Source organism: Mobula hypostoma, chromosome 7, assembly GCF_963921235.1.
Source record: "Mobula hypostoma chromosome 7, sMobHyp1.1, whole genome shotgun sequence".
Taxonomy (NCBI): domain Eukaryota; kingdom Metazoa; phylum Chordata; class Chondrichthyes; order Myliobatiformes; family Myliobatidae; genus Mobula; species Mobula hypostoma.
In genome coordinates this window covers 146679258-146695465 of record NC_086103.1, presented here as the reverse complement: position 1 = coordinate 146695465, position 16208 = coordinate 146679258, and positions in this window count along the sequence as shown.

The following is a 16208-nucleotide window of genomic DNA, read 5'->3' as shown; positions in this document are numbered from 1 at the left end:
TATGGAACAGCTACCGTAAAAACAATCTTCTGCAGTGGTACAGAGATAAACTGAGGATGGCACTCTGCTCAGACTTAATTCAAATTCCACTCCTCTTTCATCCCACTCTCCCTTTTCATTTACAACTTGGTGTAAGCATTTACTTTTTACTTAGTAGCACAAGCATTGTCCACTGTCCTTTGCTTACCACCACAATCTCAGCATCTTCTCTACGTTTCTATTCTCAGATACAAAAGTGGTTTATTCACAGCATGAAAACATTGAGAAAGGCATCCCACCATTCCAAGATTCAAAGTACATTTATTATCAAGGTACGTACACAAAATTCAACCATGAGATTTGTCTTCCCACAGGCAGCCACGAAACAAAGAAACACCATGGAACCCATTCAAAGAAAGTATCAAGCACCCAACGCGCAATAGAAAGTCATGCAAACGGCAAAGCACGAGTGAAAAGAAAAATGGACAAAATATAAAGCTTCACACCACGGTCTAGGAGTGTTCAGTTTAGATCAGCTCTGCTCAATTTAGCGCTGTGTCGTGTGTTGACTGTAGGCCGCAGAGCCAGTCCGTCTGACCATCCTCTGGCAGCATCGAGCGAGAGGGAGAGAGAACGGCCAAAAGCAGGCAGGCGGCGCTGAACACCCGCTTGCCTTCCACTCTCATCCTCGTTGATTTTTAATCTTGTTCGACGCTTTAATCAGGAAGAATCGGAGTAGATCGCGGTCTCCGGGCCGCACACTCTGCTCGAAACCTCACCAAACTCCCCCAGGGGACAGCAAAGCGCCAGATTGCTCAATCAACCCGAAACCAGACAATCAAAATGTAAATCGCAGGTTCAAGTCGTGGTGGAATCGTATTTGAAAGAAAAAGCAGAAGTAACTCAGTTACTGACACTTCACACGCTACAAGGGTTAGTGTAAAGGGAGGATATAGGTCGGAATGTGAGATACCATCAAAAGACATGAAACAAGGAATGACATTGTTAAAATAGACGTGATTCCCAGTGTAATTCAGGGAATTTAGTCATAATGGATGAATGAAACTTTAGTGCAAAGATGGATAAGGGTAATGGAGTTTCAAGTGAGTTTAATTTGTGGAGGATTAAAATTTGGAGCCAACCAGAGGAACACTGGAACAGCCAGGCCTTGTGGTTACAAAGGCATGGAGGAGGGTTTAGCTCCCAGATAAGCTGACCCAGGCACGAAGACAAGTGACATAATGGAGATAGAAGGAGTTGGTCTTGGTGAAAGATAAGCTTGAACATCGAAGTTCAACTGAGAATCTGATGGTGAGGTGCCACAGTCTGGTTCAAGGAAAGATTATAGCGAGGTCCAAGGAGGTGGGTGTTGGACAAGCAACATGGTAGTGCGGACTTCCATTGTGTTTTACAACTAAGCAACAGAAGGGGCCCAGCCTCAGATCACTGGGACACAATGGGAAGAAGTTCTCTCATTTCTGCTCATTGAGAGTAAAACTGACCTTCAGCTGGACCAATACGTTATTTTTTCTGTGTGAAAAACCACGTTAGCATCTTTTTAGTAAAAATGTCCTTAAAATAACCATGCTTTTCAAAGTCAAACATTGAATGTTATAGAAAGCAAATCAAATATTTCACTCCTTTACTCCAGTCGTGAAATAAAAAAAGTCAGCCGTATTATTATAGAAAAGAGTCACTTCTCTCCTTGAGATTCACAATAGCTCACCTACATGTATTATGCCAGGAATCCCTGGTACTCCTTTTGAGTCTTTCTGTCTTTCTTCCTTCAAGATAGGTGTGTGTGTGTGTTATTTAAACAACTTGACCTAATAATTTCACAGAGCAACAACCACATTCAATCTGTAATAGGCTTATGTTAATTAATTTATTAATTTCTTTTCCACAGAGGAGTGAGATATGCCAACTAATGGAATGGTGCCACAGCAACAACCTGGCACTCAATGTCAGTAAGATGAAAGAGCTGATTGTGGTCTTCAGGAAGGGTAAGATGAAGGAACACATACCAATCCTCATAGAGGGATCAGAAGTGGAGAGAGTGAGCAGATTCAAGTTCCTGGGTGTCAAGATCTCTGAGGATCTAACCTGGTCCCAACACATTGATGTAGTCATAAAGAAGGCAAGACAGCGGCTATACTTTATTAGGAGTTTGAAGAGATTTGGCATGTCAACAAATACACTCAAAAACTTCTGTAGTTGTACTGTGGAGAGCATTCTGACAGGCTGCATCACTGTCTGGTATGGAGGGGCTACGGCACAGGACTGAAAGAAGCTGCAGAAGGTTGTAAATCTAGTTAGCCCCATCTTGGGCACTAGCCTACAAAGTACCCAGGACATCTTTAGGGAGCGGTGTCTCAGGAAGGCAGTGTCCATTATTAACGACCTCCAGCAGCCAGGGCATGCCCTTTTCTCACTGTTAACATCAGGTAGGAGGTACAGAAGCCTGAAGGCACACACTCAGTGATTCAGGAACAGCTTCTTCCCCTCTGTCATCCGATTTCTAAACAGACATTGAAGCTTTGGACACTACCTCACTTTTTTTAATATACAGTATTCTGTTTTTGCACATTTAAAAAAATCTATTCAATATACGTAATTGATTTACTTGTTATTTATTATAATGTTTTATTTTATTTATTATTGTTTTCTCTCTCTCTGCGAGATTATATATTGCATTGAACTGCTGCTGCTAAGTTAACAAATTTCACGTCACATGCCGGTGATAATAAACCTGATTCTGATTCTGACTTGCAATTAGACTGGGCAGTAAAGATGAAGTGAGCAAGATAAATAAATATGAAACGAGTGAGGAGAACAAAGATAGGAGAACAGAGTGGGGAAGACTGCACTATTGCAACTCAACCACATACCCAAAGCTCCATGTGACCACCTCAGAATGTCATTTTTAAATTAATTATGGCATCCTATTCGACTCTGTGATAAGCCTTCTACCCCATAGCTAATCCATCACCAAGAATGCTCATTTCCTTCTGGATAACATTCCCCCAGCAATAGTTCATCTGCCATTGAAACCTTCATCCTTTTAAATTATGCATATATTTTGGTAGATTGGTTCAGGAGCGAGGCTTCAGGCTATAAATCACACACCCAAGATTTGCCCAGTATCAGCAGCTTTCTGCCTAGTATATGCAATTGGTCTTGTTGAGGTTAGAACAGACCAGCCTATAAAGAATGACAGGAGTAGTAATCACCTTCACTGCACCCATCAGTGTGATTTATGGTAGCATTACACTTCAGATCAACAGCATTTGTTTCGTGATTATAAATCTTTAAAGACTTCTTGCTAGACTAGTCAGTAAAACTTATCCACTCTGTGTAAATTCAGAGGGGCACGGCTCTTCAGTGTACCAGCTGTTACCATTTTGAAGCAGCTTGCATCCATGCTGTGTAACAGACTTCCATATCAAGTCCCATTCTTTCCATTATTTCCTCATGCCATAAATAGAACATAAATTAAATGTTGTTCATGAATTAGTTAATAGGTTTAGAACTTCAGCATACAGTGATTCATTTCTACACAACATACTAGTATACAGAATGATCATAAAATGATGTTCAAACAACACCAAAAGATTTTCTGAAGTATCAAATGAACAAGCACTAATATTTAACAAATCAGGTATAAATTCAAAACTCTGCCAACAAAATGCCACTAAAAATAAAAGCCAGCTTTCAGTTCAGCATACATTGTTCTTTGGCTGTTCCTTGTATTGCTAGCTAGCAACCATCAAGCTATTCTTAGCTTTCTCATGTCCACAAAGGCTCCACAAGCTGTTAAAGAACAATGTGAGTCTTTTGTCAACGCTGAAAAGTGAAGCACAGTTCCCCAGTCAGATTAGAGTTTTTTTTACATCTTTGATTAGCAAGTTCCTCACTAACAAATGGTTCCTCCCAGAATTGAGAAGGATCTGTTACAAGTCCTTTGCAGTTCACACCGCTCTTAATGATTAGAAAGCAACATATGTTGATTAGAGTGCATTTCGTACAGAGATTCGAACGGCACTGAAAGCGATTTGAAGCAATTAAACAGGCTGGATCAATTAGGAACAAGATTGGTATCAGGTGAAATATTCTATAAAATAGATTGGTTCCAACATCTTGCGAAAAACAGAATGATTAATCAAATTTTAAATCATAGTGAAAGATTTTGAAAACATACTGGAAGTAATTGTATGTGTTTTCAACACCAAAATAACACAGCAAGTAATCTATCAGTTATTAAGAACAAAGAATATGTTTACCTATATTTCTTCATATATCCAGTGAGCAGCACCATAGAGAAGAAGGCATAACCTAAAATTTAGACAACAGTTCCTGCCATGGTATCTGTTTGTAAAGGATCCATTTTTAATTAAAATACAAAATTAACAAAAAACGAAGCAGGTTAAATATCTGAAATAATTCAAATTCTGACAGCTGGGAAGCTTGCTAAATAATTCATCCAAATGAGCCTTGCATACCACTGCGTTTTGGGCATTACTCAGTCTACTTTCATGAACGAATTTCAGGGTCTTCTGCTGAGACCAGGAGAATGATTTCCCATGCATCTGGGAAGAAAGCACAGAGAGCAACCTGGATGTATGCAGTAAAACCCAAGGAGGTGCAGTATATGCCTGGACACCACTTTTGGGACTCTCACTTAGAGGACAGTGACCTGACAATGCACAGAGCATTCTTGGCAAATTAGGTTCCCAAATCATCTGTGAAGCTGGCTTTTGTGCAACCTAAAGGGAACATTTCTGATCATGTCACATTGGCAATGCAAGTTACCTAATTTACTTATTGTGTTAATAATTGTGCTTCTGCACCTGCCGTCTTACTGTCCATTGCATCAAACTACCACCTTGCTCTTCAAATCAGAGCCCTGTCTGACCAACTGTCTTTAGACCTGGCATCCATCCCCAAAACCTCATCCCTGCCTCCACCTTCCATAAGTAACTGCCGACCCCAAGCTGACCAACCACCCTCCCCAACCATCAATGCAATCCCATAAGACCATAAGACAAAGGAGCAGAAGTAGGCCATTCGGCCCATCGAGTCTGCTCCACCATTTTTATCATGAGCTGATCCATTCTCCTATTTAGTCCCACTCCCCCAATTTCCCACCATAATCTTTGATGCCCTGGCTACTCAGATACCTATCAATCTCTGCCTTAAATACACCCAATGACTTGGCCTCCACTGCTGCCCGTGGCAACAAATTCCATAGATTCACCACCCTCTGACTAAAAAAATTTCTTCGCACTTCTGTTCTGAAAGGGCGCCTTTCAATCCTCAAGTAATGCCCTCTCGTACTAGACTCCCCCATCATGGGAAACAACTTTGCCACATCCACTCTGTCTATGCCTTTTAAAATTCGAAATGTTTCTATGAGGTCTCCCCTCATTCTTCTAAACTCCAAGGAATACAGTCCAAGAACGGACAAACGTTCCTCATATGTTAACCCTCTCATTCCTGGAATCATTCTATTGAATCTTCTCTGTACCCTCTCCAACGTCAGCACATCCTTTCTTAAATAAGGAGACCAAAACTGCCCACACTACTCCAAGTGAGGTCTCACCAGCGCCTTATAGAGCCTCAACGTCACATCCCTGCTCCTATACTCTATTCCTCTAGAAATGAATGCCAACATTGCATTCGCCTTCTTCACTACTGACTCAACCTGGAGGTTAACTTTAAGGGTATCCTATACGAGGACTCCCAAGTCCCGTTGCATCTCAGAACTTTGAATTCTTTCCCCATTTAAATAATAGTCTGCCCGTTTATTTTTTCTGCCAAAGTGCATAACCATACACTTTCCAACATTGTACTTCATTTGCCACTTCTCTGCCCATTCTTCCAATCTTTCCAAGTCTCTCTGCAGACTCTCCGTTTCCTCAGCACTACCAGCCCCTCCACCTATCTTCATATCGTCAGCAAACTTAGCCACAAAGCCATCTATTCCATAATCTAAATCGTTGGTGTACAATGTAAAAAGAAGCGGCCCCAACACTGATCCCTGCGGAACACCACTGGTAACCGGCAGCCAACCAGAATAGGATCCCTTTATTCCCACTCTCTGTTTCCTGCCAATCAGCCAACGCTCTATCCATGTATGTAACTTTCCTGTAATTCCATGGGCTCTTATCTTGTTAAGTAGCCTCATGTGTGGCACCTTGTCAAAGGCCTTCTGAAAATCCAAATGTACAACATCCACTACATCTCCCTTGTCTAGCTTACTGGTAATTTCCTCAAAAAATTGTAATAGGTTTGTCGGGCAGGATTTTCCTTTAAGGAATCCATGCCTCCAGGTACTCTGTAACCTTATCCTTGACAATCGACTCCAACAACTTCCCAACCACCGATGTCAAGCTAACAGGTCTATAATTTCCTTTTTGCTTCCTTGCCCCCTTCTTAAATAGCGGAGTGACATTTGCAATCTTCCAGTCCTCCGGAACCATGCCAGAATCTATTGATTTTTGAAAGATCATCACTAATGCCTCCGCAATCTCCACAGCTACTTCTTTCAGAACACGAGGGTGCATTCCATCTGGTCCAGGAGATTTATCTACCTTTAGCCTATTCAGCTTCCTGAGTACTTTCTCTGTCGTAATTGTGACTGCACACATTTCTCTTCCCTGCCACCCGTTCCAAAAGTAACCCCAAGGCCATTCCGACAATGAAATTTCACTGCCCTCAATTCAATTTCCTTACCACTCACAGCCATAAACCAATTCCCCACAGATACCCAGCAGACAATGCTCACCTTGGTCACTTACTGGCCAATAGCCCGGCCTTCGCCTCATCCTATTCACTTTCCTGGGTCCAAAGTGAACCTTGGGTCCGATGTACTTACATTGGCAGGCCCAGAAGCAAACAACAGCTTAATACATGGTACTGTAGTAATTTTATGTATTACACTGTACAATTGTTTGCAATCAAATGACCTTTCTGGTGTCTCAGGGCTGTGTGTGTTTGCATCCGCGCCAGCCCCCACCCCGGCACTCCTTAGAGTCGTAGAAAAGTACAGCACAGAAACAGGCCCTTCAGCCCATCTAGTCCATGCTGAATGATTTAAACTGCCTAGTCCCATTGACCTGCACCTGGACCATGGCCATCCATATCCCTACTATCCATGTACCTATCCAAACTTCTCTTAAACATTGAAATTGAGCTTATCCATGTACCTATCCATACTTTTCACAACCCTCTGTGTGAAGAAGTTTCCCCCATGTTTCCCTTAAACTTTTCACCTTTCATCCTTAACCCATGACCTCTACTTGTAGTCCCACCCAATTTCAGTGGAAAAAGCCTGCTTGCGTTTACCCTATCTATATCACTCATAATTTTATACACCTGTATCAAATCTCCCCTCATTCTCCTACATTCGAAGGAATAAAGTCCTAATCTATTCAATCCTTCCTTATAACCCAGGTCCTCCAGTCCCAACAACATCCTTGTAAATTTTCTCTGTACTTTTCCAACATTATTTACAACTTTCCTGTAGATAGGTTACCAAAACTGCACACAATACTCCAAATTAGGCTTCACCAATATCTTCTACAACTTCAACGTAAGATTCCATCTCCTGTACCGTATACTTAGATTTATGAAGGCCAATGTGCCAAAAGCTTTCTTTATGGCCCTATCTATCTGCACCATCACTTTCAATGAATTATGGATCTGTATTCCCAGATCCCTTTGTTCTACCACACTCCTCAGTGTCCTACCATTCATTGTACAAGACAAACCCTAGTTGGTCCAACTGAAGTGCAATACCTCACTCTTGTCTGCAATAAATTTCATCTGCAATTTTTCAGCCCATTTTTCTAGCTGGTCCAGATTCTTCTGCAAGGCCTGATAATTTTCCTTGTGATCCACTATACCCCCAATCTTAGTGTCACCCGCAAATTTGCTGAGCCAGTTAACCACGTTATCATCCAGATCATTGATATAGATGACAAACAACAACTGACCCAGCAACAATACCCATGCACTCATAAACATAGAAACATAGAAAATAGGTGCAGGAGTAGGCCATTTGGCCCTTCGAGCCTGCACCGCCATTCAGTATGATCATGGCTGATCATCCAACTCAGAACCCTGTACCTGCCTTCTTTCCATACCCCCTGATCCCTTTAGCCACATGGGCCATATCTCACTCCCTCTTAAATATAGCCAATGGACTGGCCTCAACTGTTTCCTGTGGCAGAGAATTCCACAGATTCACCACTCTCTGTGTGAAGAAGTTTTTCCTCATCTCTGTCCTAAAAGGCTTCCCCTTTATCCTTAAACTGTGACCTCTAGTTCTGGACTTCCCCAACATTGGGAACAATCTTCCTGCATCTAGCCTGTCCAATCCCTTTAGAATTTTATACATTTCAATAAGATCTCCCCTCAATCTTCTAAATTCCAGCGAGTATAAGCCTAGTCAATCCAGTCTTTCATCATATGAAAGTCCTGCCATCCCAAGAATCAATCTGGTGAACCTTCTTTGTACTCCCTCTATGGCAAGAATGTCTTTCCTCAGATTAAGGGACCAAAACTGCATGCAATACCCCAGGTGTGGTCTCACCAAGGCCTTGTACAACTGCAGTAGAACCTCCCTGCTCCTGTACTCGAATCCTCTTGCTATGAATGCCAGCATACAATTCGCCTTTTTCACCACCTGCTGGACCTGCATGCTCACCTTCAATGATTGGTGTATAATGACACCCAGGTCTCGTTGCACCTTCCCTTTTCCTAATTGGCCACCATTCAGATAATAATCTATTTTCCTGTTCTTGCCACCAAAGTGGATAACCTCACATTTATCCACATTAAATTGCATCTGCCATGAATTTGTCCACTCACCTAACCTATCCAAGTCACCCTGCATCCTCTTAGCATCCTCCTTACAGCTAACACTGCCGCCCAGCTTCGTGTCATCTGCAAACTTGGAGATGCTGCATTTAATTCCCTCGTCTAAGTCATTAATATATATTGTAAACAACTGGGGTCCCAGCACTGAGCCTTGCAGTACCCAACTAGTCACTGCCTGCCATTCTGAAAAGGTCCCATTTATTCCCACTCTTTGCTTCCTGTCTGCCAACCAATTCCCCATCCACATCAATACCATACCCCCAATACCATGTGCTTTAAGTTTGCATACTAATCTCGTGCGTGGGACCTTGTCAAAAGCCTTTTGAAAATCCAAATATAACACATCCACTTGTTCTCCCCTATCCACTCTACTAGTTACATCCTCAAAAAATTCTATGAGATTCATCAGACACGATTTTCCTTTCACAAATCCATGCTGACTTTGTCCGATGATTTCACTGCTTTCCAAATGTGCTGTTATCACACCTTTGAAAACTGACTCTAGCATTTTCTCCACCACTGATGTCAGGCTAACCGGTCTATAATTTCCCGGTTTCTCTCTCACTCCCTTTTTAAAAAGCGGGGTTACATTAGCCACCTTCCAATCCTCAGGAACTAATCCAGAATCTAAAGAGTTTTGAAAAATTATCACTAATGCATCCACTATTTCTTGGGCTACTTCCTTAAGCACTCTGGAATGCAGACCATCTGGCCCTGGGGATTTATCTGCCTTTAATCCCTTCAATTTACCTAACACCACTTCCCTACTAACATGTATTTCCCTCAGTTCCTCCATCTCACTAGACCCTCGGTCCCCTACTATTTCCGGAAGATTATTTATGTCCTCCTTAGTGAAGACAGAACCAAAGTAGTTATTCAATTGGTCTGCCATGTCCTTGTTCCCCATAATCAATTCACCTGTTTCTGACTGTAACAGGCCTCCAGTCAGAGAGGCAACCACCTGCCACTCTCTGGCTTCTCCCACAAAGCCTATGTCTAATCCAATTTATTACCTTATCTTGAATACCGAGCAAGTGAATCTTCCTGAACAACCTCCCATGAGGGACCTCGTTAACTGCCTTTCTAAAGTCCATGTAGACAACATTCATTGCCTTGCCTTCATCCACTCTTCTGGTAACTTCCTCAAAGTACTCTATAAGATTGGTTAGACATGACCTACCCATGCAGGAAGCCATGCTGACTATCCTTAACCAGTCCCTGTCTATCCAAATACTCATATATCCAGTCTCCTAGAATACTTTCCAATAACTTATCCACTACTGATGTCAGGCTCACCGGCCGATAATTTCTTGGTTTATTTTTAGAACCTTCCTTAAACAGTGGTACAACATTAACTATCCTCCAGTCCTCTGGTACCTCTATTGTTACTAAGGATGATTTCAATATCTCTGCTGGAACCGCGGCAATTTCTGCACTTGCCCCACAGGGTCCAAGGGGACACCTTGTCAAGCCCTGGGGATTTATCCACCCTAATTTGCTTCAAGACAGCAAACACCTCCTCCTCTGTCATCTGTGTAGGGTCCATGACCTCACTGCTGCTTTGCCTCACTTCTATAGACTCTGTGTCCATCTCCCAAGTAACTACAGATGCAAAAAAATCCATTTAAGATCTCCTCCATCTCTTTTGGTTCCACACATAGATTACCATTCTCATCTTCCAGAGGATCAATTTTGTCCCTTACAATCCTTTTGCTCTTAACATATCTGTAGAAGCCCTTGGGATTGTCCTTCCCCTTGCCTGCTAGGACAACCTCATGCCTTCTGTTAGCCCTCCTGAATTCTATCTTAAGTGTTCTCTTGCATTTCTTATACTCCATCAGTACCTTCATTTGTTCCTAACTGACTAAACCTGCTATGCACCTCTTTCTTTGTTCATAACCAGGGCCTCAATATCTTTGTACTCTCAAAATTTCACTTTTGAAGGCCTCCTATTTACCAAGTACACCTTTGCTAAGAAACAGCCTGTCCTAATCCACACTTGCCACATCCTTTCTGATACCATCAAAAATGGCCTTTCTCCAATTTAGAATCTCAACCTGCGAAACAGAGCTATCTTCTTGCATATTTAATTTGAGACTAATGGCATTATGCTCACTAGATGCAAAGTGTTCCCCCTACACAAACTTCTGTTACCTGCCCTGTCTCATTCCCGAATAGCAGATCAAGTGTCACACATTCTCTTGATGGGACTTCTATGAACTGATTAAGGAAACTTTCCTGAACAGATTTGACAAGCTCTATCCCATCTAGTCCTTTTATAGTATGGGAGTCCCAGCCAATATGTGTAAACTTAAAATCACCTACATTACAACCTTATGTTTCTTCTCTGCCACCTGGCCCACATTCTTCCTGCGGTGCTTGACACTCACCATTCCCAACATCCGTTTCTCCAGCCAAATATACAAACTCTCTCTCTGCTCCACATTGACAGATACAGCACTCTACAAAAGTCTTAGGTGCCTTAGCTACAGTATATATATATATGTACCTAATAACTATGCACTGTACTGTCCAATAGTCATACAATTTTCCAATTCGGCACATATTTACAACTCAACTGTTTATTAATAAAATAGGAGGTTCTAGATATAAACAACATGGCTGTCAGCATTAGAGTATTTCTAATATTGTCTGTTTTTATTTCAGATTTTCTGTATTCACATATTTTTTTTTTGCTTTTCAACCACTAATTTACTCATGTTAGTGAATGAAACTTTTTATCTATTTTAATAGTCATCAGCAGCTCTGTTCTGATTGGAACTGCCCAGGTTGTTATCTATGTGGTCACACCACAAGATCACCAGCTCTTAAATCACTGGAGATTTCCACAGCCTTCCATTAGAATCAAACTGGCAATTTATCATGCTCTGTTTCTCTCTTGTCCTTATAACAACATCGATTGTTAACTCTCAGAGATTTGATGCATTTCCTCAGGCTTTCAGTGTTTTCCAGACACCCTTGAGAGATGAATGTTTTTCTGCTGACCCATCTCATTTAGATTTGCATCAGCCAGATTGCAGATGATGCACCACCTAAAGATGTCATGTTGAAACAAGGCACTGCAGTCCTGGTTTCCTTCCACCCCTGGTCAGGTAATAATGACCCAAAAGCTCTAACACTGACACGTAAATGGGTAAGTAAGATACCAAAAGGATAGGTAGGAAATGCCAGATCAATGTGCTTCCTCAGTTCTTGAGGTACACAAAGGAATCAAAGGCCAGCGCCCAAAATAGGTATTGGACCCTTTTTATATTCGATGGAGGTTATGTCTATTAGAAGCATCATCCGGTATACTAGTTTGGACTGAGACAGACAGATTGGTGATGACTGGTGAGGAAAACCCAGTCAACATCCAAATGAACCATTGAACCAAACATGGGATCATGAGGTCACAGACAAAAATGTAAACCTGTTAAAATATTTAGCTGCATTTGACACAATGCTGCTCCTCAAGTTCCTATTTCTACACCAAGTGTAAGTCATCAACGCATTTCTTGACAATGTGTACAAGGAAAGATAAGGTACATACAATGAAACACTTGCTTGCAACAGCTTCTCAGGCACATTAACCATAAAACCATAAAATATAGGAGCAGAATTAGGTCATCTGGCCCATCTAGTTTCCTCCACCATTCATCATGGCCGATTCAATTTTCCTTTCAGCCCCAATCTTCTGCGTTCTCCCCGTATACCTTCATGCCCTGATCAATTAAGAATCTATCAACCTCTGCCTTAAATATACCCAATGACTTGGTCTCCACAGCTGCCTGTAGCAAAGAAACCCACAGATTCACCACTCTCTGACTAAAGAAATTCCTTCTCTTCTCCATTCTAAAAGGACGCCCCTCTATTCTGAGGCTGTGTCCTCTGGTCTTAGACTCTCCCATCATAGGGAACATCCTCTGCACATCCACTCTGTCAGGGCCTTTCAGCATTTGATGGGTTTCAATTAGGTCCCCCCTCATTCTTCTGAATTCTATTGAATACAGGCCTAGAGCCATCAAACACCGGTCATATGACAAGCTATTCAATCCTGGAATCATTTTTGTGAACCTCCTTTGAACCCTCTCCAGTTTCAGCACATCCTTTCCAAGATAAGGGGCCCAAACCTGCTCACAATGCTCCAAGTGAGGCCTCACCAGTGCTTTATAAAGTCTCAACATTACATCCTTGTTTTTACATTCTAGTCCTCTGGAAATGAATGTTAACATTGGATTTGACTTCCTCAACACAGACTCAACCTGCAAATTAACCTTAAGGAAATTCTGCACAAGGACTCCCAAGTCCCTTTACACCTCAGTTTTTTGTATTTTCTCTCCATTTAGAAAATAGGCAACGCTTTCATTTCTTCTACCAAAGTGCATGATCATAAATTTCCTGACTCTGTATTCCAACTGCCATTTCTTTGCCCATTCTCCTAATCTGTCTAAGTCCTCCTGTAGCCTATTTACTTCCTCAAAACTACCTGTCCTTTCACTTATCTTCATATTGTCCGCAAACTTTGCAACAAAGCCATCAAAACCATCATCCAAATCATTGATGTATAACGTAAAAAGAATCGATCCCAACACAGAACCCTATGGATCACCACTAGACATCGGTAGCCAACCAAAAAGGCTCCCTTTATTCCCGCTCTTTGCCTCCTGCCAATTCAACCACTATTTTGCTAGAATCTTTCCTGTTAAACCATGGGCTTGTAACTTGTTAAGCGGCCTCATGTATGGCACCTTGTCAAAGGCCGTCTGAATATCCAAGAACACAACGCAACCAATTCTCCTTTGTCTATCCTGCTTGTTATTTCTTCAAAGAATTCCAACAGATCTGTCAGGCAAGATTTTCCTTGTAGGAACCATGCTGACTACAGCCCATTTTATCATGTGCCCCCAAGTACCCTGAGACCTCATCCTTAATGTTCAACTCCAACATCTTCCCAATCACTGAGGTCTTCCCTTCTTCTGCCCCTCTCCCTTCTTGAAGAGTGCAGTGACATTTGCAATTTTCTGGTCTTCTGGAACCATTCCAGAATCTAGTAGTTCTTGAAAGATCATTACTAATGCCTCCACAATCTCTTCAGCCACCCCTTTCAGAACTTTGGGGTGTACAGCATCTGGTCCAGGTGACTTATCTACCTTTAGACCACTCAGTTTCCCAAGAACTACTCTTTAGTTATGGTAACTTCACACCCTTCATGACCCTGACCCCTGGAACTTTTACCATACTGCTCGTGTCTTCCACAGTGAAGACCGATGCAAAATACTTACAGTATTCAGTTCATCTGCCATTTCATTGACCACCATTACTACTTCTTCAGCAGCGTTTTCCAGTGGTCTGATATCCACTCTCACCTCTCTTTTACACTTTATGCTTCTGAAGTAACATTGGTACAGACAACACATGGGATATAAATTATACTTAAATTATGCATAAAAGTTATACAATATTATGATATAAAGTTGTGAATTTATCCACTGACTGTACTATGTGACATTTTCATACACCGCTGTTAGTTGAGAGTTTCTGCTGTTGGTAGGGGATGTTCCATTGATAGCTTTTCCTCTGTTGAGTTGCTCATGCAAACATGAACAGAACAGACATGGACACCAAATTGGTGACAAGAGTGGTTCACTGCTACTTGAGGGCATAGCAGGATGGTGAACCACTGCAAAGGAAAGAGAAAAACAGTGTGGGGAAGCTCGGAGAGCTGCTGCCTTGCAGTTTCAGTGACCAGGGGTTTATTCTTGACCTCCAGTGTTGTCAGTGTGGAATTGGAGCATTCTCCATGTGGCTGCATCGGTTTCCTCCAGATGCTCCTGTTTCCTCCAAAGACATTGCAGGCCACTATGGTAGTTGGCCACTGTTAACTGTTGTAATGTAGTGGTAGAAGTGGGATGGAATTGGTGTGAGTGATGAAGAATAACAAGAATTAGTGTAAATGACAGTTCCTTCAGCATTTTGTAAGTTGTCTTGGATTTTGTCTTGGATTTCCAGCATCTGCAAATTTTCCCATGTTTGTTAATGAGAGTTTGTTGGTCAGCATAGACTGATGGGCCAAGTGGCCTGTTTCCATTCTGTGTGGCTATATCAGAGTCTGGTTGTAGTCAACAGAGCATTGACGTTAACAGTCATGTTGGACATACTGGAAACTTGGAGAGATTGAACAGAGGGGGTTATTTCCCTCTGTGTGGAATGTTTTTACTAGTTACTTAGTGTAGAGGATATTTTCAAGGACCCGTGAGATGACAAAGAACAGAAATCTGTTTCTGGTCACAGGGCTGAGAGGTACCAGACATTGGTGGATAAATAACTGCAATAACCCACATATGAAATTCCATGAAAAACAGAGTGAAATCCATGAAAGGATATTTTAACTCAGTAAAATCTTGGATTGCAGAGAGTCACAAACTTAACAAGGACAGGAAACAGAAGATGTGGTTGCCAAATACACGGTCAGATAGACATTGGTAATAAAGTGACATTTCTAAATCTCTTTAGCTCAGCTGTTGAAGTCTCTACAGGGAAGTATGGTAAATGACAGAATTCAGGAAAACTTATTCAATCTAGTGGACTTGATATTTGAGGGAACATCTTTGTACCTGAATGAATATACCAATGCTGTCACCAGCTTCAGCTTCAGCGGAAAACAAACCTGTGCCCAGCTCCATTGCCTCATGGTGATTACAACATCGAGCCAGGTTAAAGCGCAGGGACCAAGAGCAGAAAATGAACTGGTGTTCAACATCGCCTGCCTGAGTTTGACCCATCTCCTTCTCCTTTTGCTATTATCATCAGGCGGGAGATGCAGGAGTCTTGCGACCCACACCGCCAGGTTTGGGAGAAGTTGTTACCCTGCAGTCATCAGGCTCCAGGACCCCATTTACTTTTCCCCAGCGCTGAAATGCCTCTGTAGCTGTGGCTCACTTTTGAAGACTCTGCAGCTCATGTTCTATGCAGCAGTTGCTTACTTGTTTTTTACTCTTTCCATGATTTGTCCTCTTTTGTCCTTAAGATGTTTGCCTGTCTTTGTTGCATGCGGTTTCTTGTGGTTCTATTGCGTTTCTTTGTTTTTGGCTGCCTGCAAGAAGATGAATCTCAAGGTTACATGCTTCGATAATAAATCTGACATTGAACTTTGAACTTTGAAGTTCTGCCTGCAAGAGTGTGTGGGTTCAAGAACCTACCGAGGTTTTATAAACCAGAAGCCATGGACGAAACAAGAAATTTGCAGTCTTCCAAGGGCTAAATCTGTGGCATTCAAGACTGGCTATCCAGAATCCTACAAGATCTCCTGATGTGAACCACATCACAATTGAGAAAGTGAAAAAGCAATT